At 39.5% G+C, this 22037-nt stretch overlaps 1 protein-coding gene and 1 long non-coding RNA gene across 8 annotated transcripts in view; one reads left to right on the forward strand and one right to left on the reverse strand.

Moving 5' to 3' along the window:
- Positions 1-22037, reverse strand: part of PARD3B (par-3 family cell polarity regulator beta) — a 398314-nt gene that overhangs the window by 98498 nt on the left and 277779 nt on the right. The gene's annotated exons all lie outside the window — the stretch shown is intronic.
- On the forward strand, positions 689-6868 carry LOC146434571 (uncharacterized). Its single transcript, XR_014853279.1, has 3 exons — positions 689-806; positions 6121-6187; positions 6669-6868. It is a non-coding gene; the product is annotated as an uncharacterized LOC146434571 (long non-coding RNA).

A 22037-nucleotide genomic window follows, 5' to 3' on the forward strand; every position in this document is an offset into this window, starting at 1 on the left:
TGCAAACTCTTCTGTGAAAGTATGCAGCATCACCTTGGTGATTTTTCTTTTATCCTTTTTATTTTTCATGTTAGCCCAAGCTGCCTCAAGTGCAACAGCTGAACTACTGTGCCTATACTTAAACTGTAAATCATTGACTTTATGTTTCTCCACTGACAAAATCAGAAATTTTGCAAATAGTCAGGCTCATAAGATGATGATCCAAATTTTTTGTGAATTTAATTAATAATTTTGAGTTTGTGGTCAAATGAAGTTACTGGGAACTCTGCAGCAAGTTTTCCAGACAGTAAGAACTTTGTTAGAAAGGGAATGATGGATGTGACAGACAGACACCTAGCATGCGGGACTAATAAAAAGGGTAAATACTACAGGTAGTAACATGAGATGCTTTATTGTGGCTCTGTCATGGACTGTGCTGGGGAGCAGAAAGAGTCCTATCAGCACATGGTTTTCTCTTTTTCCCTATGTGTCACAATAGCAACAGATGGTGTCTTACATTCTTTAAGGAATCCTTTGCTTAGAATATACATACACCTTGTCTACAACCAATCTTCAGCTCCTTTTTCATGGCACCTACTCTATTCAGAGCCTCCAGAAATCCAGTATATACTCTCCACACTTTTCCTGAGCGTAGAGCAGCACACTGATTTCACTGCTACTTCCTGAGTTCCAGCAGTTCCAAGAGACTGGAGTCACACACCCCATCAGAAGGTGGTGGTGGCAGTGAAGGCAGCAGCCAGGGAACACAAGAGAGAGACAGGTTGTACATACAGAGTGAGGAGAAAGAAAGTAAGACGGGTGCACAGGTATGAAATGACCCAGGTGGGAAAGAAAAGCCAGATGAAACTGCATATATTACTCTCTACAGAGATGCCAGGCAGCCAAACAAGAAATCACTTGGGTATGAGCACCAGCAAGCTGCTCCTGAAACACCCACCCCTGCTTTCTGACACTTGCTCATGCTGGGAAGGTCTCATGGCAGTTTTCTCAAGAGGCCATATTAGCACTTGCATCTTGGTCATAATCCAGCTCTGGTACTTTGTTTGTATTCAGGCTGCCTGCATTTCTCCCACATTTTCAATTACAGGTTTATGGAGTTTCATATTCAACTGTAGCATGTATTGATTTAGAAAACATTATTCTTGGGCATTTTGTATTGCTGCAGGGAGTTGAAGTTGGATATGTTGTATACTCGAGAGGAAAGTAAAAAAACTAGTCTTTAACATGCATCCCTTTCAAGTCTAGATATTATTTCTTGCTTACTCGAGAAATACATTTTAAATAAAATAAAGTGACAATTTTGATTGCAATAACTGCCAACATGACAAACCTTAGTGAAAACAGTGCTGCTTGCTGGTAGAGCTGCTCTTGCCATAAATTTGGCAAGTTTCAGTGTAATTATAAACTGGGAATAATGAGTTGGTCTTGATGAAAACAACTTTTGTCGTGCTGCACTAAAGGCAGTATGGCCAGCAGGTTAAGGGAGGTGATTTTGCCCCTGCACTCTGCACTCGTGGGAACCCTTCTTGAGTGCTGCATCCAGCTCTGGGGTCCTCCAACACACAAAGGACATGGAGCTGTTGGAGTGAGTCCAGAGGAAGACACAAAGGCGGGCAGAGTGCTGGGGCACCTCTCCTATCAAGAAAGGCTGGGAGAGCTGGGGTTGTTCAGCCTGGAGAAGAGAAGGCTCCAGGGAGACCTTATAGCACCTTCCAGTACCTAAAGGAGCCTACAAAAGAGATGGAAAGGGACTTTTTACAAGGGCAAGGAGTGATAGGACACAGGGGAATGGCTTTAAAGTGAAAGGGGGTAGGATTAGATTGGACATTAAGAAGAAATTCCTCACTGTGAGGGTGGTGAGGCACTGGCACAGGTTGCCAAGAGAAACCGTGGCTGCCCCGTCGCTGGAGGTGTTCAAGGCTAGGTTGGATGGGCTTTGAGCAACCTGGGACAGTGGAAGGTGTCCTTGCCCATGGCAGGGGGGTGGAACTGGGTGATCTTTAAGGTCCCATCCAACCCAAACCATTATATGATTCTATGACTGTTTTTTGCTTCAAGCAGGTTTTGTGCAAGCTTGCACTGCAATTTTGACCTGTTACACTAACTATGCAGCATATAGCTCAGGGCTAGGGAAATATTCAGATGCAAGGTTTTTTTGTTTGGCCTCTTCTGCACGTTGCTATACCATAAAAATCCATTCTCTTATTATAATTGTTTTTCATTCGATTCTCTTATTATTATGTTTTTCAGCTCAACAAAAATCTTGCACAAATATTAGAAAATAAAAGCAGCAAAAAATTTAACATGGTTAAGAAAAGCAATATACACAGACAGTAGTAAACCACAAAGAACCCAGTATCATCTCTCCCTGAATTTATACACCCTGTCCTAAAAGTTATGGTTTGCTCACTGATGTGTTCTAATTGCCTTCGGCTTCTGATGATAAAATTAACTTCCAGCCATTGTAATTTTGCATGGGTTTGTGCACTGTAGGCTTAATAGTCTCTACTGCTTATTGGAACAAAAAAAAAAAGGGTAGTAAGAGCACCTGCTGCAGAATCAAAACAGGTTTGATCATCTTATCATTGGTATCAGTGTAAGGCCCTCTACTGATTTCAACAAAAACAGGATAAAATAGATTGTTAAATTATACTATGGAATTAATCAAATTCATATTAGAACTCTACAAAAACTGAATGGCTTTAGGATTTGAAAATGCCAATTCTCCTGGAAATGAATAATTGGAACTGTGGTAAAATCTGCCTTCCATATTAATACTATTGTCAGCAGAATAAAAATATTAATGAAAAATTGTATGGTACACAAATTTTTTAAATGTCTGTTTTGCTATACTGTGCACAGTCAAATTCTCTTCAACTTAATATCTAACGGATTTATTACTCTGAAAATCTTTTATAACAAATGAAGAAATATAACTAGAAGACCTGAAAACAAATGGATCAGCTGTATCTTCTCATTCTATAGCCATCTATAATCAATTTATGTCAAATGAAGCCACTGGCCATTGTAATGACAGTAAGAAAATAAATCCATGCTTTCCCAGGTTGAGTGAGTGCCCCAGTTCTTTGACTATCCACTGTAAATGCCTGGGAAGCATTGCTAAAGATGTTATAGCCCTATTAACCTTAGTATACTTTTCAGTTGGGAAAGTTAATATTCCAACTACTCAGAGCATAGTTCTGTAAATAAAAACATAAAGGGATTTTCTTTATGTGAACAGATCTTTAAGCACTTTGTGCCTTTGGGATAAGCCCACATGTGACTGTTGAAAATATGCTGTGCAAGAGTGAGGCATTATCCTATTTCTATTAATTTCAAAGGGTGCCCTGCAAACAACTGAAACTGTTCCCCATAGAAACATTAAGGGAATAAAGTCTCCAAATACCAAATGTATGTTGTCTTGCAGTATTTATTGCCATTCTATTGGCTATAGCATAAAAGCATATGTATGCTTCTTTCCAGGGATTCTAAGGGATAAAAATGAAAACAAACCTACTTCAGCCTTGCTCTGTTATTACTTGGGATAAACGTCTTGCATGCAAGACCTAAAGCTGTGGTCATGGCAACACTTTGCTTCCGTGTGGAGCCGTGGGCTTCCAGATCTCAAATGTGTTGATATTTGCTTCAAGGATTAAAAAGCAGGCAGGTCTATAAAGTCCCAGACTTCTAAGCAGCAGAAACATCTGGTGGGTGGAACCTCTAAGCAGCTTGCTGACTAAATTCAGCAATTTGGATTTCTTAGCTAATTCAGTTGCCCAAGACCAGGAGGTTCCACTGCTGCTTACAAGGTACATAATGAAAGTAAAAACATCTGTGGGAAAATAATTCAAGAGAGCCTATGACAGAGTCAAGCAAGATACAAAACCTAACACTGACAGAAAATCTTGACATCTCGAGAAATGATCTGCAAGAAACCAGGTTGATCTGCAAAGTACATATAACAAAAGCTCTGACTCTTAGTAATTTCACAGCAAAATGGGGAAAAATGCTGAGATTATTAAAGCAGGTCCCTTATGAAAGACTAGAAATAACTCTTAAAATTAAATTTAAATGTGAGTAAGAATGAATAAGTGAGAAAGAAAGATAAAGATACTAATAAGGTATGATTTTCAGGTCCACACAGGGACTATAAAAAGCTTATTAACTGCCACTACTGCTGTGTGTTTTAAGTTATTTTATCACTCAGCTTTTACGATAGAAGAAATACTCTAGAAGCAGAGCTGTGCTTTGATTAATTGCTTTCATACATACACTTTAACAGAGTATTAAACATTGCTGTAAAGATCCTTAGTGAGTCAGACTTGCTGGTGATTACAGGCCAGGCTCATTTTACATTTATGTTAATAGCAGCATTAATGAAATACATCTTTCACATTTTTAGTGGCTCTCTAAATACCTAAAAGGTTTGTTACTAAATGTTTACTTACTGGGCAGAAGTATGCTATTGAATATTACACCAGTGGGATCAAGAGCTTTGCAACAGCTAAAAAAACTGCAAGAAGAAAGGAACGTGTTTTGGTAAAACATGCTTGACAATTTGAGAATGGAGCACACACAGCAAGGGCTGGGCAACAGTGCTCAAATCTTCACCAATATCCCAGAAGATGAAAGTATCTCCATGCACAAGTTAAACTTAGGGTAAAATAGCAGCTCTGTGCTGGGGGGCTGTGAGCCAGCAGAGGTTGAGCATCTCTCTTGTCCCTCTGCCAGCCTTTTGCTTCCAGAGAGTGGATTCCATTCCCTCTGTGGAGGATTTAGTCCTAGCAACATCAGGATGCCCTTCCCAGTGTATAAAATACATGACAGCAAAACCTCCTCATGACAAAGCCTTGCCCAGGAGCAGGCTTTGACCCAATCTCCCTGCTTTGGCAGGGTGAGAAGAAAGCCCCAAAAAGATGATAAACATGGGAGAGCGCCATTTCTACCCTTCCTGCTCCCTGCTCCTGGGAGGGTAGTGCCTCCAATTCTGGGCCAGTGCTGTGTACAACACCAATTCTGTTGGGTAAATTGGAAAGAGATTTGGAAAAGGAAAAGGGAAAAAAAAAACAAACCACTTTTAGCTAGATTTGGTGAGGTTTGCTTGCAGGAAAGACTTGTGCAGCTAGGCTGCTGCCTCCCACTGCTGAGGCTCACTCTCAGGGCAGCAACAAGAGGAGGGCAGCAAAAGCAGCAGCTTTCCATGGCAAACAAAAGGGCAGCTTAGGCAACCAAAAATAGCTCCCCTGAAAAGGGAAATTACCTAACCTCTGATTTATTACATCAGTGGAAGCATGCAACAAATTGCTCAAGTGTGCTATTCTACAATTATTATTTCTATTTCACAAATGTAGCCAAAATTCATGAATGTGAGTATCCTCATATTTAGCCATCTTCAAATTATTTTGGGAGATAATCCACATTATTCTAATGCTGTGATCAGAGTTAAAATCATTATGATCAGCAGGAAAAGAGAAGGTTATGCAGAAGTTGCAAACATAAAGAAATCCACCTTATTATGCTCCTGTTCATCAAAATTAAACAAACAAGTGCCATTTCTGTATTTTTGAATTTATTTTTTATTTACTGTATCAGACTGCTGTAGCTAGACTAAAATGACTGAACTTCCACAACCAGTCTAATGGGAGTAAAACTTATCTTTTTAAAACTCTGATTAAATACAACCTCCCCCCACCCGTTTATTTCTTTGATGCCCAAATTAGCATCTTTTCTGCAGCATGCTGAATTAATTAGTACAGTGACAAAGAGTTAGTCCAGATAAGATCAAAGCTGAAACCATATTTATCTGGAATTTGAAATTAAGAGCAGAGAGTATTAACCCTCAGCACTTCAAGGAGCTTTCCACATGGCGCACTTAGTAAGCCTTCTGCGAGTTCATTCAAAATAAATCAACAGTGCAGTATTTTTCCCCACTGAAGTTTTGCTAAAAGGAAAAAAAATTTGCCATGAATTCTGCTACAATGTGAAACTGCCTTTAATGCAGACCCTGTACATGCTACTCATTATGTAACTTGTAGGCATCAGTAGAACAAAGCAAACAAAGCTGAGAAAAGATACTTAATCACATTTGTGTTAATGCTTGGATTGTCACATTGTTCACAGATTTAAGGGCTACTGAAAGAATTCCCAGCACTGAATATGAGAAGCTGCCTGCTGTAACACCTCACAGGTAAATAATCTACAATCTTCAGTGAAGAGGGTCACACACAGAAACCAAATGTCAAACAGAAGCCTGAAATTACACAGTGAAGTTTGAAGTTTATTGAGAGCATCAACCATGTGGACAGCAATAAGGGAATATCTTCATTGCTGGTATCATTGCCTCGGATTTTATCAGTGTATATCCATATATATATTTCAGTACCAGATAAAAGACTGGAAGCCATTTCCCACGTGAAATGCAAGAGGCTGATCTTTTGCCTAGAAATTGCAGAACAGAGGCAATTTTTAAATAGTCACCCCAAAATCTTCTAACCCATCTCGCCAAAGCCTTTGAGCCTCCCAAAACCTTATTTTTTAAAATGCAGAACTTGCTCTTAATTTAGATAAAGGTGAGTTATGTAACTCGTTCTGGTAAGTAGGTACTAGGAAATCCTTACAGTAGAGCACTCCTGTTCATCTGTACCATATGCAAAATCTTACTTCTGTAGTATACAAAATGACCAAAGACAAAACTCAAGGAACGTGATGGCACCCTAAGACTTGGGCCACCTGAGCTGAAGTGTAAACCCACAGAGTCCATCTGCTGAACCAATGGAATGGAAAACCTCTCATCAACTACTCTGTAAACATAGACAACAGAAGGCAGCTGTGAAGAGTCATCCTTTATACTTCAAGGAACTTATTTTTAGAAAACATGCTGAGGTAGTCTGAGTATTGGGGGCAGCATTTATGAAAAGGGGTTGCTACTACTATTATGTGACCAGAAAAATCATAATGTTCAATGGCAGCTATGCTCAATGGCAGTTTGCATGAAATGATGTTTTAATCATCCAGTGACCACATTCCGGTCAGCAGGACAAGAAATCTGTATCCTACATTACATATACCACAAAAGAAAAATATGCAGTAAACAAGGACAGCTGTGATTTACAGCTTGATCAGAAGGAGGAAAAAAAAAAATCAATTTATAGTCTGCCCAATGCAACAAGCTCTGCCTGTTTCTCCACCAGACTGTGGAATTATCCTCCACCAAAGAAAGAAATTATTCCCATATATTCTTATTTGTCCCTACTTCCATACAGCACCAGTCATTTTCCCCTCTTGGTTTCCCTTTACAATCATGTAATTTCTTCTGAAGTGAATACTAATTTTGTTCCAAACTGTGTAGAGAAACATTGCTGTACCTACCCTGTACTGAGTCTGTAAATGGCAACCTGCCAACCCCAGGGGACCATGATAATCCCATCCATGTCTTGGGCATGGTAACTCCATATTCAAAGGAAAGGAAAGAACCAGCCCTTGACTCTGATTTCCTAATTTCCATTTAATAGTCACGGGAAAGGGAAAGGGAAAAGAAGCAGGCAGTTAGGCTTGCTACTAATTTTTCTGGAAATTTGTTATCCTCTGTCATGCAGCAAAAAATAAATGCTGTTTCTGACTGAACCTATTCCTCTAAGGTGCAGTCAGTAAGGCAAAGTAGGAGACAGAGACTGGCTGTGCAGTCTGCAGATGCTGCCAGAACTACTTGCTGACTGTGGTTTTCAAAATCCTGCAGTCAAGAGAACCAGCACACCTCTATCCCAGCAGCACCTCCAGCCCTCTGCAGGTAACTGAGAGCCACTTGCAGGTGGGACAGCAAAAAGATCAACTGAAGGGAGCTAAAGGGTAGCTCTCTGGGTGCTAGATTTGACAAAAACAGGCTGCTGAGGTTTTTTTTTGTTTTATGTTTTCTCCTGTGTTGTGTGTCTCTTTCCCCTATTACCAGCCACATGATACCAGAATTCGCTGAAGTATCAACTACATATATATGTACAGTATATGTATGTATTATGCATGTTTATCAGGGCAAGGACTTTCCATTTTTCTCAGATCATAATTCTCATGGTATTCAGTGCTTTTCTTAGCATTTTAGCTACTCATGCACTTTATGAGAATCTCCACTTGCACTACAAAACTTTTTGCTCAGCCCTCTTGGCTATGGAAAAACAACATAGAACTGTGACATTATCAGAACTGCAGCTACAAAACTCATGAGGCAAATTAAATATACGACATTTGCAAATAAAAACTGAAAACCTGCTACATTTGCACTCAGAGCCATGATATTTCGAGGTGTCAGATTTGCTAATCATCTCACCACTGCAGAGCTCACCTTCTCAACCAAATCACGTGCCTTCCTCTCCTTACATGGCACAGTGGGGATTAGTTGGGGCTTATCTGACTTTCATGAAGCAAACCTGCACATTGCAGGTTCCAACAAGATCTCCAAGGAAAAACACCCTTGAAAAATAGCAGGAATACAGAGGACTCTCCTCCCTTTTTCAATTGAGACAATATGGCAGTCTTCAAGAAGGCTCCATTCTGTGGAATATAGTGACTCTAATGAGTAGTTAGTGTTGAGCATATATCATCACATCCATTCCAATATGAAGAAACTGAGTCACAAAAGGTAAAAATTACCCTATTCTCTTTCCCTACGGATAACCTCAGAGCTGTGATTACATTACCACTACATATCTACCTGCCTCACTTTCCAGCCAGTTTGCTATGATGCTTTTCCCCCTTGACTATTTCCCCCTGTCTCCTTTCAGTTCTCTCCTCATTCATTTCCTTCTTCCCCCAAACACACTCGCTCTCCTCATCCTTGCTCCACACTCCTTTCATATGCTCTACTGCTGCATTGCTACAGAAATACCTCTTGCTGGGGATTTCTGCTGGAGACTGCACAAAAGGAATGTGTCTTGGGCACCAGCAGTATTGCTTCTGAAATGCTGAGCAGCAATATGCAGTAAAGACATGCAGAGATCTCTACAGGGGCTGAGCTACCACTCTTTCTCAGCAGGATGCATTAGCCTTATTTACGCTCAGGCTCAGAGCACTTGAGAAATTCTGAACTAAGGGAGCTCATGGTAAAGAGATGCTTTCGAAGGGAGACATAAGAGGCAGAGAGATGGCTCTCAAATAGGCAAGGGAGGTTGTAAAGGCAAAGAGAAAAACCTACAATGACTTGTTTTTAGGCTTCATAATGGACATCTAAAGTTAAAGCAACACAAATTCTCCCTCTGTGCCTTCACTATAGCTGGCATTTTTACAAAGCAGTAACATCCAAAACAATGCCAAAGTAAGAGAGGAGTTATATATATACTGTATTTTGAAAGATGTGTTTTGGCATAACAAATAATAGATGTTTTTGCATTTTTAAACTGTCAAAATCAGTTATTCTGATAAATAATACCTTCCCTCCCTGGCCTTGGCTATTGTACATTACTAATTAGACATAGTAGTTTGTGGTTAATATCCTTTCCCGCAGATTTATTATTAGCTTGTATATTCTTTTCAGTAGAATTGTGCTAATGGTAAGGTCTGCTGGAGGCCAACTGCATGAAGCCACTGGGAGGAGAAATCTGTTTGCCTGTCAAAACAGTGGCTATCAATTAGAACTGTAAATGTGATTCCTTTAAGTGTCTTGGATGGTAGCAGAGACTTCCAGTGATGGATTAGGGGGCTGAATCACTTTCATATTGTATTAAAGGAAGCTTTCAAGCAAACAGCTATCTTCATGAAACAAATTCACCACTATTTTTGAGCAAGTCTAGAAGAACCTGTCTGACCTGCCAAAATTCCCCTCTGCTATTTTCCCAGAAATACAGCACTTGATGTGGCATACTGACAAAAGTGATACAAGATTATTCTGTGGTTTTCTTAGGAAAACTTGGCTTAGGATAGCTGCAGCAATAGAAGAAAAAAACAATGAAGCTGCTGAAAAACACGATCCATAACAAAGAACCAGTGAGACAATGCAATTCCACTGTTCAGTGATTTGGGATGCAGTCCTGGCGCACAGATAGCAATTTCCCCTCTGATACGAGCACCCAGATCTCATTAACATCACTAAGAGTTGTGTGGACATACTGATGGGAATATATTCCCCTGTATTTTGCAGGAAATTAACACCACTCAGGGACTGAAGGAGGCACTGTCACTCTCAGGCATACCCTCTGCCAGTTAATTAAGCAAAAACCTCTGCCACAACTCTCAAGAGAAAGCTCTTGCCTCTTTTCCTCGGTACAGCAAACCTGACATGAAGCAAAATGTCAGGAGCAGGACCTAGGAAATGGGGATGTTCAGGGAAGGTGAACTTCAGCCTGCATTTGCCAAGCTCTTCTGCCACTAGGTTTTGGTGGATTTTGCAAATAGTTATCAGGAATCAAATTGATTTAGTTATAGGTGAGTTTAAGTTTTAAGAAAGTATCTTCAGCTTTCATACATGGTGGCTTTTAGTTACTGGTTATTTTCAGCAGAAGTAATCCTAGATGGCATGTATAAAAACCAGTCAGCCAGACTGCTAACCCTCCAGGACTCCACTGCTATTTTCATGCCAAGAGAGAGTGACTAACCAACACAGGAAAAAGCAAAGGACTTAAACACACTCACAAAATGTGGCTCTGGCAGCTGAAGGACAATGGCAGGATGGGGAAGGTTTCATCCAGTCATTAAACAACAGACTGTCTCATCAGGCTGATATACTAAACTGAACACATTATAATCCCTTCCTTGGTACCACTTTATAAATAAAAAATAAATATTAGAACTAAGTGACTGAAAGTTTTAGTCAATTATATGAGCTACACAGCTCTGTCATATCTGTTTGCAATAGTATTGCTCATGAACTGTGAGCCAGAAGATTTCTTTGAAAGGTTTCAATGAAAACCTGTCAATCACTCCTGTTCCTTCAATCTTAAAATCTTAACAATTACTTAAAAGAAGTAATTCTGGTGCAATCAGATAAAGAAACACATTTTACTGGACGAAGCCAGAGAAAATTGCAAGAATAGTGTTTGAAACAATGAATTACATTAGCTTTGCTGGCTATTACAACCACGTACCTTGAAATTGTACAAACACTATCAACAGCCCTGATTCCCAAAACTTTTTCCTTCTTGCATATTTCTTGCCTTTCACAGAGACTCCCAAACACAAATGTTCACACACTATTTAAAAAAATAATTGCTATTCCTATTTATATTGCCAGACAGTTAATTTTTGTGTGACAGTGTAGGGGAAAAGCTCTACTTCCTTGTTCAGATACAGGAATGCTTGGTTCACCACACAAAGGCTATGACTTCTTTTCTCACTAATTCTGCAGCTCTATGTCCTAAGGTCATATTCACTCATTCAACTATTTGCAATACCAAACCACTGGTGCTGATTTTACCTTGAGACCAAAATGAGAACAGATGCCTTAAAAATTCTGCATGTTACCATCTTATATCAAAGAAGTTGCCCTAAAAAAGATCTTCATTATGAGGGTGATAAAAAAAAAAGTTAAATTCAAAGGCCATAGCAACATAGAAGACTGAAGAACACAGAGGAAGTCTATCACTCATTTCATTAAAACTTATGCCACAGGAGCTGCCGGTATCACTGCATGAATAAAAACTAAATGGTGTTGATAAAAAACTACTCCAGGGCGTGTAGTCAGTCAATGAACCTAAGTCTCTTTTGTTTCCAAATTGTGCTTGATACAATCACAGTTTCTCCTGAATGCATTAGGCATTAGCCGTTGTCCATCAAACAGTTTGTAGGGGAAAATTCTGGCTTTCAAGTTATCCATGAATTACTGAACACAATCAGTATTCACTACCATGAACATTCTGCTTATTCATCATTAACTGTAACTGATCACATGTACTGTTTCTATTTCTTAACTTGATAAATCATTGTTTAAAAACTACCTTCACAAGCACAGGGGAGGAGAAGCCACTCTGCACTTCTTGAAAAACATGTTTTGGCTATGGGCCCGAAAATTTACTGCATTAAACCCCCTGAACCATATGAACACAAATTGCACCACCCCAGTGCTCACCATTGATGAATTACATTCAGCTGAAAGTATTTAATCTGTAAAACAAACTAGAGACCTGACTGTGAAACAACTTAAGCATCTGCATTTCCATTTCTTTGGCTGTATGCTTGGTCTCCTATCACAGGAAAGAGTGAAAAGAGTGCCTAATTTATCAAGTATATATACCACTCATCATTTGATCTCTCTATACCACTATTTATTTTGATTTATTAGGTAAAACATTTAAACCAGATTTTTTTTGTCATGATAATTGAGTTGTCTTTGTAGTCTTATTGTTGTGTATATAGACAACTGCATCAAAGATATACAGAATTTTAGATGAAGTTGCATTATTGATTTAGAGTGCCATGATTACGTTATTTTGTTGTGGTCTTATAACTAAAAAGCCTAGTTAACTGGCTCCAATTTTGTTTTTCTTCTCATGTGGGGAAAATGAAATCCTTTTACCCCTCTCCCTGCAGTCATACATCTTCCTGCCACCTTCTGTCTCACTTGCACCACTGTCTCTTTTCCAACTGCTGCTGGAAAGACAAGCATCACTAAAAATATAGTCCAATGTAGTCCAAATATAGTTCAATGACTGTACAAAAAAGAAAAAAAAAAGCTGTACACGTGGAAAAAACATTCCCCCCAAGTCCACTCACAACAGCTGGAATTAACAACTACATCTTCTGTACTGTTAGTCATACTTCCTCTAGCAATTAGTAGGCATTTTTCTCTAAATAAGCAAAGTTGTAAAAGCCAGGTAATGCCCTAGTGCTTCTATTGGAAATCTTTAACAAAAATCACTAGTATTTAACAGACTGGTTGAAAACTGGCTCCAAATAAGACACTTTCCTGTTATGCAGAGGACAGTGAGAATTTCCTCTTACCTAATGTGGCTAGTGCTGTTTGAAACAAATGAAAAAGGAAAAGTAAAGAAATGAAGGTGCCTAAACGTTCTTATCTTGCTCAAGACGTATCCAGAAGTTGGAATGGAGAGTCTGAAAAACAAAAAGCTGTGCACTAAATATCTTGACCTGTGAGTTGACTTTACGTCTGCTATCAGCATTTTCAAAAAATGTATTTAGTTGACACCACGTTCCAATTTGACTTACTAGCACAACTAGTCAAAGCCAAATAGAGGCATGAACAGCTCCCCACCTGGGACATCCCTTCTCCTTTTTCCAGTAGCTGCTCCTTTTAATTTGAGCATGGCCTAGGAGATAAGCTCAAGATAAGCTTTCCATGTTATTGTGATTCCAATCACAGCCTATCCTAAGGAACATTCATTTTCCTGAAGCAAGGCCAAAAGAGAAAGGTCTGTTTCATTCCAGCCCATCTTTTTAATTCCCCTAGTAGATGCAGTGTTTACCATTTTACAGAACAGCAGCTCAAAACAAAAGCAAACACCATGTTTCTCCTGTGGCATTCAAGTTCTCACACCAGAGAAACTCTGTGTCTTCTATTAGAAAAAGATTATATTTCTCAGATGCATTATTCTCCCAAATACCAAAAACAGCAAACTGGTTGAAAATATGAAAAAAATGGAATTTCAGCAGGACATAGAAAAGTTCTTCTAAAAGGAAAATCATTACGATAAATCAGAAAAAGTCTCTCTTATCATCATTAAACAGGAACTTGAGCTCAGGATTAAACTTAGCCAGATCACTTACACTATTGATGACCTATTTTTTAAAATCAATCTGTATCATATCCCTTAATGTTCCAGATATAAAGAAAACTCTTAGACCCTTTCCCTCCTGAATCATCTAAGAAACTAGTGTGTTCCTCCTTTTCTGAACCTTATACCTAACCCAAATCAGGACCCAAAAATAACAGCAACCTTAAGACTCATCAGTCCTCCTTAAACTCCATTTGTTACTGGCCTTCATCATTAGCCTCTGGGCCCTTCGACAGCCAGCAAAAAGCCCCATTCTTTGAGCTCTCCTTTCAGATCCAAACCACAGTCTGTTACTAAAATTGGCTCACTTTTGCCATGTCTAAGCCATGTCACTGCATGATCCTCTACCTGGGGACTGACTGGAACGATTTCTTACTTGAGAACCAACATCTGTGAAACAGTGAACTTGGACAACTGTCAGGTCCAGACTTCAGTGATGTTCAGAGAAGAAAACTTTCTTCCAGTTTTTTATTGTATTTTTGTGTACGTGATAGTGGACAGAGAAGGGACAGAACAGGGAGTTGATGCAGATTGATACTACAGTCAGAAGGCATATGATAATGACTAGGAAGTGCTTCAAAGCTTTCTCAAGTTTTACAAGATGAACTATGTAGCAAGGTAAGTGCTTTAAAACAGCACTAGTTTGAAAAGCACAAGCTATCCTCTTATTTCCTGGAAAGTCATCAAACCCTAAGACAGAAAAGAAGGATGAACTCAGTGGGATAGCTCATTGTTAAATAAGAACTAATCTGGCTTCTCTCATGAATTTGCCATAATGTAAACCGTGTGATCTTTCCACTCTGTCAACAAAACGGAAGTTTAATCCATGTGAATTAAGTTAATGTGTCAATTACTACAACTATCTAAAGCTCATGAAAACCTTCAAAACTAGAAAACTGATATTTTTCAACTGACTTTTGCCACTGTTGTGAAACATGCCTCTCCCCCCTCTCCTTAATTTTGCTTACATAGCATAATTTCCAGGGGCACAAAGCGTGGCCTCCTCAAAGCTGCAGAACCTGTCAATTCTATCCTCATACACACACATACATATCCACACCCCTCACCTCACCTTGGCATTGACAAAAGTCAGTCAGTACTGGAACAAGTGGAACTCAAATCAGAATACACAAGATTGTTTTGATCTGACATTAACTGTAGAGTAGAACTTGTTTTGTTCAATGAGAAAACCATGCACATCAAAGTTGAAAAAAAAGTAAATGTAGTAAATATAGTCAGAACTTCTTTGGTCCTACCTACTTTTACTTCAAGAACTCCTTCCAACCTCTCAGCTGAACTCCTAAACCACATCCCCCAACTCATGCAAGACCATGTCTTGTACAACACCACACTGAAAAATGATGTTGCAAGGCTGCTGTTTAATTTTCTTTTTCAACATCCTTCTCCTAGACAGAATGTATTAGCAGAAATGCCATCACTTCACCTTTATTCAATGCCGGAAATGTACCTATACCAATCTAGAAGTCCATAATGCTCTGTTTGATAATGCCTGAGGAGCAGGCAGACTTGTCTATATTCCATCATCTACCCTAGCTAGTATTTTTTCCTGTTGGCAACTCATTGATAGTGTAGATTGAGCTGCAGAGAAGCAGCTGCTATTGGATGGAGGGGATCAGCACTAGCCACTGCCAGGGATCTCTCTCCCAAGGCTGCCCCAGAAACACATTCTTCCCAGCTACCTCAGATATCACTGAGATTTCTCACTACTACAGTTGCAAAAAAACCCCAAAAACAACAAACCCCATCCAAATCTTTCCCATTCTTCCCTATCCATAATATTCTTCCCTATAATCCCAGTATCTCCCCCTCTACATCTTGGATCTGCAGCCAGTAACTCTTATGAGTTCTGCTTATTATTATCATTGAAACTTGCGTTAAGTACTTGACCTTCCCCTCAAAGGATTCCAACAGCCACCTGCCTGACACATCTCCCAAGCTATTCTGCACAGCTCCAGCCAATACATGGCTCAGCATTCCAGAAATGAGGGCTGGCACAGCAGCACTTGCATCAGCAAGCACAGGAGAGCAGGGCTGCAGCCAAGCACACAGTGGGCTATGGCCAGTGATCTGCACCATCGGCTCCAGCCAGCAGCAGGGCACACACAGGCACCTCCAACCCAGCTGTGCACACAGCCAACTGCAAATGTGTCCTTTCTCAACTCCCTTCTGAATTCAAAACAAACCAACTAGCCCAAAGCAGGCTCTGGGGAGAATACCTCTGGAAAGCTATCACTTCCAAGTGTCAGAAACAAGCAAAACATCTATCTTTCAAAACATCCTTATTATGCCTTAGGTAGTTAGCCCTGCCTAGTATCAGATACACAAGGAAGGACGGCAAAGTCTGGCTTAGAAATTTAGTTACTTCTATTTAAGAGACAATTAATGATCACTGAAGTGATAATCTCTCCTGCCCCTCACAAATGCCTAAGTCAGGCAGGATGGGAAGTGAGCTGTGGTGTTCCCCTGTGTTTGGGAGCTGCTTGCTGGCTGAAGGCACTGCAGGGAACATCTCCACGCCCAGGGCACAGGGTCCTTGTGAAGGTACGATGGAAATATTTGCCTACTTAATTATAAATGTATTTAAATATGCACATAATCATACCCATATGTAAATACTCCACATTTTGCAGTACACACTAAATATGTACCTACTTAAATCATAGAAACCTACGTGGGAATCGAACTTCCCTCTTTCTCTCATCGATGTGGGCCCAGCCCAATTCCTGATGAAACAAACAGCAGTTTGTAAATTGTCTTCACTGAACATTAGGCCTCAGAAGTCCATCACAGCTCTCTCCTGTACACACACTATCAAAATTCTTTAACAGCTTAATATTTCCTGTGGCCACATATTACAGTGATCAGTTCAGACAAGGGAATATCAGGACATGGAGGCCTTGTGAGAAGAGAGGCCTGGGAGCTTCAGGCTAGTGAGAGAGGAGAGATTTCCGCCTGTGCTCCTTTCAGCACGTACTTTTTCATCAGATAAATATAAATAAGTAGTACAGCAGTTGTTTAGTGAGCAGCTTAGGGACATATTGTTCCCAGTGTCCTAATTTTCCTGACACAATTGGTAAATTTAGACATCTAATTAACAGTCTGCGCCATTTATCAGGTTACTTGTTGCTGGGTTTTTTTAAGGCCGTCAATTAAGCTTTCCATACCTTTGACATATTCTTCATTTTCAGACTGAGTCCTAGGTCTCTCAGAGTGATTATGAATGCTTCTAACACATCCCCATTCTGTTTGTGTGGGCTTTACACAATCACAGGGAGATGAACCAGGGTCATCTCCAAAGCCAGTTTTAAACTAATACTGTAACACCTGCATGTGTGGGATGAAGCAGCCCAAGCAAGGGAAAAAAGGGAAGAATTTACAGTTCATCTCTAAAAAGTTAGCTGGGGCACAAGTTCATTCATTAACAGGCATTATAAAGCATCTGCATATTTGTTGACATTTTCAAAATTACATTTGCAACTCTCACATTTTAGGCCTTGCTGCTCTAGGTTTATAAATGCACATTTACCTTTGCTTTTTTACCCTCTTTTGTGTTAGTAGCTCTTGACTCTAGCATGTAAGATTTTCCATAGTGAAATATTTAACCCAAATGGTGACATTATGGGATGCCAAGTCCCTTTCATCACAGGAGGAGAAAAGGAAAGCAAGATAATTCGAATAAAAAGGAAGATCTATTACACATTCATTGCCACACACATACACAAAAGTAGCTTGCAATGCTATGACAGATACATGTTTTGTTTGCAAAGTAAAGAGTCTTTGACCAGACCAACGCTGCAGACCTGCCTTAAGGTGAATCCTCTTTACAAACAGTGTGTTTATCAGCACTTCTTTACCAAAAAGTAACTAACATTCATGCAGCGTACAAAGTACACCCCCTCACTTGCTTTCCCCACACAGTAAGGTAAAATGAGTCTTTAATTTTATGCTTAGCTAAAAAAATACAGCTAAATGTGTGTGGGCATCAAGCTTCTATAATGATATTCCAGTCTGAGAAAGGGGGATACAGTGTGAAAAAGAAGGCACGAGAGAAAATGAAGCTCTCTTCACCCCAGACATTTTGCTCCTGGACCATCCTGGTAATTGACAGAAAACCACTACCAGGAATAGGCACAGGAAGAAAAACCTCTGCAGAAGTATCTATTGGTACCTGCTCAGATGAGGCACCTGTTGTTTTACTATGTCAGTACAAGCTAATTAAAACCCCAAAGGTAAAACACCTTCAGGATTGTCCGTTGACCACATGAACCCTGTTTACAGAAAAGCAAGATGCTAAAAATCAAAAATGCCTGTAATGAATGTTTGGTAGGAAAAGATGCTCCACAGCATTATGCAATGCTAAGGAAAGCTTTGCTACACCTTCCTTTTCTTGCATGTGCTTTAAATGTTCAATTTTTAGGGTGGAGTCGCTGTTTGCTTTGGCAGCTTCTATGAAGCCCCCCAGAGCCCCCCACAGAACTGAAAGAAAAAAAATCTGACAAAGATTTGTAAGAGATTTAACACCTTGTAGTGAAAAATCCTGTCTGACATCAATCTAACATCAAATAAAGAAGGCTTCCAACTGTGACTCTTAGTAGATCACTTGACCTCCTGTAAGGAAGTGTGACCTTACAGCCTGCAGCTCCAGGGCAGAGCAGCACCTCTACTCTCCTGCATCCCTGACCCTTGGAAGGAGGCAGAGCAGCCCCTGAATCATCTGCTGGGATGCTGCCCAAGGAGATGGGAGGAAACCCAACCACCCTGTCTCCCTCCACACCCCTGCTAGCAGCACTGCTGCTACCCTGTGGCAGCTGCAACCTGCTGGGAGAAGGCAGGGCTTCCAGGGGCCTTAACTCTGCAACAGATGACCAATTTTGAGTACTCTAGACTACTTAGAAAACAATCTCAGTGTGAAGGTTAGGTACTCAGGGAAACTAAACTGAGTTTTCAACAATATCACTAATGCTTTTCACTGCCTTCCTCATCCCTCCTTGAAATAGCTGGGTATTGTGCCTGGAAATGAGGGCTCTTGAACATAATTCAGTAATAATAAACTGGGCAGCATATGAGTTTTAAAGCTTCTTCTTCGATTCTTTTGGTAGGTCCTTTGTGCTGTGGACAGAGTTCTACAGGAAAAGCAGTAACTCAAGTTTGCTGGAATTGTGTTGCACACATGCTGGGAATACAGTCTGGCCGATACAAAGAATTTTGTAGCATTTCCTATCAAGATATTCACACTGGAGATCATCACAGAATTCCAGAAATTCAGGACACAGGGAATCAATTTTTCTGAAAGGGATAAAAAATTAGGATTCAAAATAGAAAAAGCATCTTATAAATATAAGCACAAGGTTGTGACCAGTGGGTAGTGAAAATCTACACAGTGTCTGCGAAGAGAATAATTATTACTGGTTGCCAAGGTGAAAGGTAACACCTTTGACTGAAGAGTAACAACTAACCTGGGTTAGCAGAAACCCTTGATTAAAACCATTGTGTTTTACTCACTCTCTGTGGTTGATCATGCCTAGGGAGACTTCCTTCATTATATAAAGCGTGTAGGAGATAAATGGAACAAAAATCTCTAGGATAGTTAGGTCAGATGACATACACCACAGTGACACATTTTCCTCTATGAAGCCAGAAATTTCCAGTCCTCAGACGTGACAGATGTGTCAAGTTTACTTTTCAAGGAGAGAAAAAAAAGGTGCTCTTGTAGTTCTGGCTAACCTTTGTAAAAAACCTTAATTCACAGAACAAGTGTGGAATCTTGTTTGGGAAAAGCTGATCTCCCGCTTCATGCCTTGCAGCTACTACATGCCTTAAGTACCCTGACATGATTTTGAATCAGACAATAAGGATGAAACAGAGGAAGAATCTGTTGGGGCACTGAGAGGGAAGCAGGGCGGGGGGGGCAGGATGAGAACAGCAGATGGTAACATTTGTTACATTTCATTTTTACAGTCCAAATAAGTCTAAAACCCAAAACAACTATGCTGCTCCAATGTAACTAAGCACTTCACTAATGTGAAAAACCTTTCTTTATGAGACACATCAGAGTACAGAAGAAAGTTGCCTCTGAATGGCCACTCCAAAAAAAACCCCATCCTAATCAAAGACATTTGCCAGCCTTATCAAATACAGATGCACAAATTTAGGGGCTGGAGAACATCTCTGTTAGCAACAAAAATTGGCAGCAAGTCTTGGGTAGATTCAAGTACCTTAAAACAGAATTTAACTCTTCATCATACAAAATCCTAAATAGAATTGGAGGTTCTTCAGAAGAAAGTCCAAACACACAGAATAATGTTGAACACATGTTTGTCCTCAGTGTACTTTTAACTCAAACTCAAGCATTTAATCCAGACTAGCACTCTCTAGTACATAAGAAATGAGTATGAAGTACTGAACTTAGTGGTGTGGAGGGAGAAATGCAAAAGTTACAGAGGATTCAGCTGTGTTCTCCCCACAAAGAAATGCCCAGCTTCCACAGCTGTCTGTTAAGACCTTGAGAACATTGGTTTTGTAGAGTTACAAGTACATTCCAGAAACTTATGAGGCACTGCACTTACCTCCATAGTAAGAGAAACCACTTTTTTCTTTGGAAAATAAACCAGTAAACTCAATTTTCTAAAACACATAACAGGGAAGACTTCATTCTATGTTATCTGTGAAGAATTAAGTACAGATACCCAAAGCACAAAATATAACTCAAAAGTAATGGGCTCTGTGATAAATTAAGACATTCCTTTCACAGATTATAGTGAATTCCTGTCACATTAAGGCATTTTTGAGCTAAAAAGCCAACCTAGAGATTGATCGGACTATTTTTCAATAACTGAAGGGATTAAATGCCAACATTTATGTTCCAAATAGTTTTCCTTAAACTTAATTGAGGATATTTTTCTGAATGTTAAAATGAAATAAAATCAGATTTATGATTAAGCACTGTGTTACCAAGTTAAACTTTGGAGCAATGCTACAAAGCATGAGGAACAGTGGGTGTAACTGACTCATATATTTGAAAAAAGTAGAAGTTCCACCACTATAAATGGTAATATTCAAAAACTCTTTAGAATCCCTCTACCTCCCAGCAGTGTTCATCAATATATAATTCATTTTACATACCCATGCAGAAGTTGAAATAAATATCTGGTATTTATAAAGTGACATACAGATATTTTTTATTAAAACTATTACAACACTCCACCCAGAGCAGACTAGCTAAATCTCAAATGCAACTGAAAAAAACCACCATGAAAAACTTACTAGATATCTGTTTGCTCTTCAGACCAGTTCCTAATATCCACCAAGAAATTCAGCTGCCTGACCTATGCTGCCCAAGTTCCCCAAATGAATACTTGGGAAAGACAAATAAACAACATAAAACAGTAAAGCTAAAGAGATTACCAATTTCTCTCTTATTTCCTGCTGATCATTGCCAGACTATGTTTCTGCCCCAAAGTGCAGGCTTCATTATTAAAGATGGACAGAATACAAGCATATTCAGCAGAGGCCGGCTGTTCAGGAAATAGCTATAATTTGGTAAATAGCATAATAAACACTTGAGCATCCTTGATGCAATGGGTAATGAGCCAGTGCAGTCCTAAGTATGCACAAAACAATGTTAAGATTATGCTGTATTTCACATTATATATCTACACACACACGTGCAGATGTCCATATAATAATTCAACTACTATGTTTCCCTCCTCACACAGATTTATTACTTTTTCCTCTGCACTCAACCAGTCATTTGTAAAAGAAAGCAACATTTTATTTGCATTCTTTGCTCTTTCTCTTTCATTTCACTCCTAGTATACCTACACAAACCATCAGAAGCTTTTGTTCATCATGGCAACCGAATGCATTACGCTCTGAAGCACCAGAGATCCTGGAACTAAATGTAATCTCACAGCAAGTCATCAGCATGTCTATAGCCCATGCGGTGGAAAGCGATTTAAATCCCCAGTCTGTTCTCCTTGCCACCATGGAGAATAATGACAAACCATAACATATCCCATTCATCTAACAGCTGAAAGGGTAATGAATTACAGAGATAGTTCAGCCACTCATTATTAAAAGATTACAACATTAAAAATGAAGTGGTGGTTTTTTTTTTTAAAGGCAAATGATCATGTTTTCATATAATGCAAGTGAAACTATACAATATTATGGATTCCCAGCTACATTGTAAGAAGCAGCTTGTAACAAAGGATTCAAATTGAATTAGATTTAAAGTTAGCACTTCTCTAGCCTGAAACTCAATCCCAATTCATACTATTTTACTCTAAATACTGAAAATGTCAGTAT

This window comes from Lichenostomus cassidix, chromosome 7 (assembly GCF_008360975.1).
Source record: "Lichenostomus cassidix isolate B80296 chromosome 7, HeHo_3.0, whole genome shotgun sequence".
In the NCBI taxonomy this organism is placed as follows: domain Eukaryota; kingdom Metazoa; phylum Chordata; class Aves; order Passeriformes; family Meliphagidae; genus Lichenostomus; species Lichenostomus cassidix.